General features: G+C 43.9%; 1 protein-coding gene across 1 annotated transcript in view; it reads right to left on the bottom strand.

Annotated features, from left to right (window-relative positions):
* The window catches only part of LOC147115167 (neurocalcin-delta), a 506449-nt gene extending 501189 nt beyond the window's left edge, over nt 1-5260 (bottom strand). The window contains exon 1 of the mRNA XM_085993470.1: nt 5115-5260. The gene's annotated coding sequence lies outside the window, so the exon portion shown is untranslated. The remainder of the gene's footprint in view (nt 1-5114) is intronic.
* Between the last annotated feature and the right edge of the window lie 740 nt (nt 5261-6000).

Below are 6000 nucleotides of genomic sequence, written 5' to 3' on the forward strand. Positions count from 1 at the left end.
TTTGTTACAGCCTTCTCTTTTCCCAAAGAAACAAGCCCAATTTCCTTAACTTTTTCCTTCATTAAAATCCAGAATCATCTTTGATGCTCATCTATATCTTTAGAAGGCTATTAATGTCCTTCCTACAATTAGGTAACCAGGATACCATACAGTATTGCAAGTGGGATCTGGCCAGTATTATACAGCAACAAATATAATTTCTTATTAGTTGTATTCTATCCATCGGTTAATGGAACCCAGTATTTCTTTTATGGTTTGTACCACGCAATGCTGCAGCTTTCATAGATTTTGCAATTATAAACCCAGGATTTCTTTCCTGATTACTCAACGCAACACTTCTGTTTAACATATTTTGATTCTTTACTTCACAGCCACTATTAAAAAAAATCTTCATAATGTCAAAGACCAATGTTAAGTCTCCTCTTAATCGTCCCTTTTCCAGAGGAAAAAAAAAGCCCCAGCCTGCTTAATCATTCCTCAATTCTGGTAATAACTTTGTAAATCTTTCCTACACTGTCTCCACCCAAGATGCAAGACGGTTTGTGTCGTCCTGTATTTTGCTGCAGTCTTCCACAATATTTTCTATACCCCCCCACCCAATTTATTAAAAAAAACGCACAGAAACAGGCCATTTGGCCCAACTAGTCCATGCCAGCATTTATGCTCCACTCGAGCCACCTCTCGTCTTTCCTCATCTAACCCTCATCAGCATAACCCTCTATTCCTTCTCCCTCATAGGCTTATCTAGCTTCCGCTTAAATGCATCTATACTATTCACTTCAACCACTCCCTGTGGTAGCAAGTTCCACATTCTCACCACTCTCTGGGTAAAGAAGTTCCTTCTGAATTCCATATTGGATTCCTTGGTAACTATCTTATATTGATGGCCTCTAGCTTTGTTCTGAAAAACAACCGTCCTGCTCTAATGGAAGCGCTAGTTATGGCAGTGAAATGGCTAACTGTTCAAACAGCAAATCTCAATTCGAGCTGTATGGCACTGATCAAAGGTTTAAAGAATGAATCACAGAATTATACCACACAGAAGGAGGCCATTCAGGCCTGGGCCATCTGTTTGAAAGAGTTTTCCCCAATCAGTCCCACACTTTCCCCATAGCCCACTAAATTATAACCTTTCCAATATTTATCCAATTCCCTATCAAGAGAGTTATTATTGATTTTGCTTCCACCACCGTTTCAGCCAATGCATTCCAGATCATAACCACTTGCTGCGTATTTAATGCTGTCCTCATCTCCACTCTACTGCTTGTGCCAATCATCTTAAAATCTGTGTCCTTTGGTTACTAACCCTTCTGCCACTGGAAACAGTTTCTCCTTATTTAATCTATTAAACTCCTTCAAGATTGAGCACTTCTATTAAATCTCCCCTTAACCTTAAGGAGAACTGTCTCAGATTCTCTAGTCTCTCCATGTAACTGCAGTCTTTCATCCCTGGTACTATTCTAGTAAATCTCCTCTGCACCCTCTCCAAGACCTTGACATCCTTCCTAAAGTGCGGTGCCCAGAATTGGCCACAATACTCCAGCTGGGGCCTAGCGAGTGTTTTATAAAGGTTGAGCTTTTGTACTCTCTGCATTTATTTAGAATATAGAATCATAGAATGGTTACAGCAGATGGCCTGTTGAGCCCACCCAGCTCCTAACAAGAGCACTTCAGTTAGTTCCACTCCCCTGCCCTTTCCCCAGAGTCCTGCAAAAAATTTTCCTTCAGGTTCTTATCCAATTCCCTTTTGAGAGCCACGATTGAATCTGCCTCCACCACCCTTTCTTCTGCCAATCACCTGTGTCCTCTGGTTCTCGACCCTTCTGCGAATGGGAACGAACTGTTTCTCTCTATCTACTCGGTCTAGACCCCCTCATGATTTTTAACACCTCCATCAAATCCCCTCTCAACCTTCTCTGCTTGAAGGAGAACAACCCCAGCTTCTCCAGTCTATCCACGTAACTGAAGTCCCTCATCCTTGGAATCATTCTCGTAAATCTTTTCTGCACCCTCTCCAAGGCCTGCACATCCTTCCTGAAGTGCGGTGCCCAGAATTGGACACAATACTCCAGTGGAGGCCAAACCAAGTTCATCATGACTTCCTTGCTTTTGTACTCTAGGCCTCTATTTATGAAGCCCAGGATCCCATATGCTTTTTTTTTTTTTAAAAACAGCTTTCTCAACCTGCCCTGCCACCTTCAACAATTTGTGCACATACCCCCAAGTCTCTGTTCATGCGCCCCCCCCCCCATTTCAGAATTGTACCCTTTAGTTTATATTGCCTCTCTTCATTCTTCCTCCCAAAAATGAATCACGTCACACTTTTCTGTTACATTTCATCTGCCACGTGTCCGTCCATTGCACCACCATTATTTGATATCATCTGCAAATTTTGACATGATATCTCCAATTCCCAAGTCCAAATCAGTGATGTACATGGTAAACAACAATGGTCCCAGCACGGATCCCTGCAGGACACTACTTCCCACTTTCTGCTTGTCCAAAAAAAAAACTTTGCTCAAATCTTGGCTTCTGTTTTGTCGCCATCTTTCAATCCATTCTGCTACCCGGCTTCAACGGTGAACTGGTCATTCATTTTAACCCCATTCAGATTTTATATATTATATTATTTGAACCAGACTGGCACGTGTTCCTTATTTAATTTTTACTGAACAATAAAACTGCCATAATACGTGTTGCTGCCAGGTAATGTTCCCCTAAGGATCAATCGTGAGGTCCATCACAGGCCACTTACCAGTTGCAGCCACTAGTAAGATGCCACACAGCAAATTTAAAGGGCCTGCACACGAAAATAAAATGAGGGAACATTACTGCCAGGTTATCTTTTCAATCCGGTCTGCGGATCACAAATGGTGCTTCTCTGATCTGCAGGCTTGTCATAAAAATGTGCTACGTACATTCAAAAGGCTCCCCCAGCTAGTAAATATAATAAAGTAGGTCAAACCAGATGGACAGTACAGCAAATTAATTTGACTGGCTTTACTAAAACAAAAAAAAATGTAGTTGTACTTTAATTAATCATAGAATAGTATCTTAGAGCATATAAGGAGGCCATTCGGCCCGTCGTGGCTCTGTGAAAGCGTTCCAATTTAGTCCCACTTATGTGAACGCAAGTAACGCTGGACACACATTAAAAACAGAATAAATCTGCATTTCATTTGCGGATATGATTATTTATGTGACAACGAATGTATTCTAAACCATCTTTATTTCACTCATAAAAAGGGATGACACCACGTGAACCGCTGGATCTCTTTATTTTGCGCCAAATTCACGTTAGTGGATGGATGGCAGCCAATCGTTTGAAGGAGGGGGAGGGGGAGGGGGAGGGGGCGCGGCGGCTGCACCTGCTCGGTTATCCGCTAATATTATATACAACGTCATTTCAGTGATCACGTCACTGCTAGCCATTTCTGCACAGGAACAACGCAGACGCAAATGCCAGAATCAGGCGGAGAACACCGACAGCCAATCCTATTTGACTGCAGCTTCATTTAGCAGCTATCCATTGGCCAATGTTGTCGCTTGGCCCCACTAAGCCAACATGTGCACAAATATTTCCCCAGCCTCATAACTGGTCAAATTGCGATTACTGTATAATAACAACGGTATGCAGTGACCAGTAGCCAAATATCAGGAAGAACCATATAATACACCTCTACCAGTGGCATGGAATCTGCAACATGCACTCTTACACTAGAACAGCTTTTAATACTCAATTATGTTACACAACCACCACTGGCAGGGAATAAAGAACTCGAAGTTCCCACATAAAACCAGAGTGGTAGAAATATCACAGCAAGGCAACCAGGAGCTAAAGAAGAAAAGGCAGGTTAATGATTCTCATGGGACCCTGCATCAGAACTTATTGACTGCAATGAGCTTTGTACATGTAATACACTTTAAACCACAAACCCCATCAGCTGCTGCTTTGTAAAAAGTCTGCTTCTGATGAGGGGGTCCCCCTGAATGAATGGTTTATCAAGCCATCACTGACTGACTCCTGTGGATTTCCAGCATTTCTGTTTTCATTTCAGATTTCCAGCAATCAGTTCCTCTTTAGAGTTCCCAGATCGTTAACAGGGAATTTTTCTTCTAAATATACACACACACACACACACACACACACACACACATAGAAAAATGAAATCACATTGTGTATATAAAAGAGCAAGCCAGGCAGTGACAGTATATATTGATGAAACACTTGCTTAAAAAGGGAACTGATTCACTCTCCATGCATTCCAGTGTGCTGGGAAGCATTGGTTAGACAATACTGTCTTGTATATTGCATAGAGCTGAAGGGAGGCATCGGAGAGAACTACTGTTGCACGGAAAACGTGTGTGCGCTAGGTGTAACATTTGTAAACCAATTTATAAAATTACGATTTTGTAATAAGACACAGATGAAATATCCCTCTTTGAAAAAAATGATGCAGTAACGCATTCTTGGGTGTACATTGGCCTGTACAAACCGCTTAACTTGGTTTGTTTTAATTAGAACCTATATGGACTCCTTAAATTGCCTTAATTAGCTGGTGGACATTAAAAGAGGCAGGAGTGAGGAAAACCGCCCTGATATTGGCAAACACCTCGTGCACAGAACATTACAGAAGTAACGAGTCCTTTTCCCGTCAAGTTCAAGCACAGAAACTCATCACCGTTTGCGGATTTGAATCCCGAGTTGTCCCCTTTTGCAGACTCTCCTCTCAATAACTGCCTGCTGAGGATGACCAAAGATATTCCCCAATATATATATAGTATGAAAAAAAGTGTTAATGGGCACGGGCAAACGATGAATCCGGGGGGGGGGGGTTGAATCTGGAATTGCCAGAGCCGGCCGATTGCACAATAAAAGATACACGGGTACAAAGCAGCCCCCTTCTCCCCATGGATGTGCACTGCCAACGAGGGAGGGAGGGAGACGCTGCTGGTGGCCGCGGCCGCTGTCTGCCGGCTACACCGCTCCGAGCTGCCGCTCTGATTTGGTGCAGCCAGTCCCATTCACAACACGGCAAGACCCAGAGAGAGAGAGAGCGCGCAGTGCAACCCCCCGCTCCATTCAACACACCCACCTCAAAAATCAAACTCACCCAAACCAGACAGCAGTCTGCAGAGCCGGCTCAAGGCAAGGGTGCAAAGTGGCACAGCGCTGCTGGACGTCGACTCTCTTTAATGCTGCCTCTCCCAGCACAGATCTAAAGCCCTTTTTCTCTCCCCCCACGATGGATCCCGCTCAATAAAATAACGAAAGACAGACTGACGTCACCCTATTCCCACATGTGTGGCCAATGGAGAAGCAACTGGAGAGATGAGAAAATATCTGTCAACACAGCAGGAGTGTAAAACATTACAAATCCAGAGCCAGCCCCTGGCTCTGCAAAGCTCCAACATCAGGCACACATTTCCCAGTAACACAAAGGTAAAGGTAGCAGGAATGGCTGGAGATGCTGCAGCACAGTTCCCAGTGAGAAGAGCAAGGCTGGAACGGTAAAGTTATTAATGTGTGCAGGGTTAGTTATTGTGTCCGGGGAATTGGCACTTGGAAAATAGGAACCTTAGGGAGAGAGAAATTCCTGCAGTCGCGACATTTGTCCTCTGCACAGATTATGCTTTAATGTGGAGGGGTTTGTTTAGTAATGCATTAAGGAAATGTGCCACACTGCACCCAGAACTTCCTCCAACACTGACCAACAGTTACTCACAGTCTTGGGGTAAGTCATCTTGCGCCTGTTTATGCCTTGCTAAAGGCCAATTGTGCAAAATTCCATAGCTTTGGACTTCCTAGAGGTATAACTCATGCTAAAAATAAACCTGGCCCGACAGCAGCGGCAGAGGAGTTGGCAGAGTAACACCGAGGGATACAACATGCTGCGAGGTAGTAGGGGTGCTGCATTGGCAGACATGGGAGCAGGAGAGGGATAGCAGTGCTGGCCCTGGAAATGTAAATGAAGAGAGCGTGACATGCACGCCGACTTA

This window comes from Somniosus microcephalus, chromosome 7 (assembly GCF_052327205.1).
Source record: "Somniosus microcephalus isolate GS21.2 chromosome 7, FLI_Smic_1.0, whole genome shotgun sequence".
Taxonomy (NCBI): domain Eukaryota; kingdom Metazoa; phylum Chordata; class Chondrichthyes; order Squaliformes; family Somniosidae; genus Somniosus; species Somniosus microcephalus.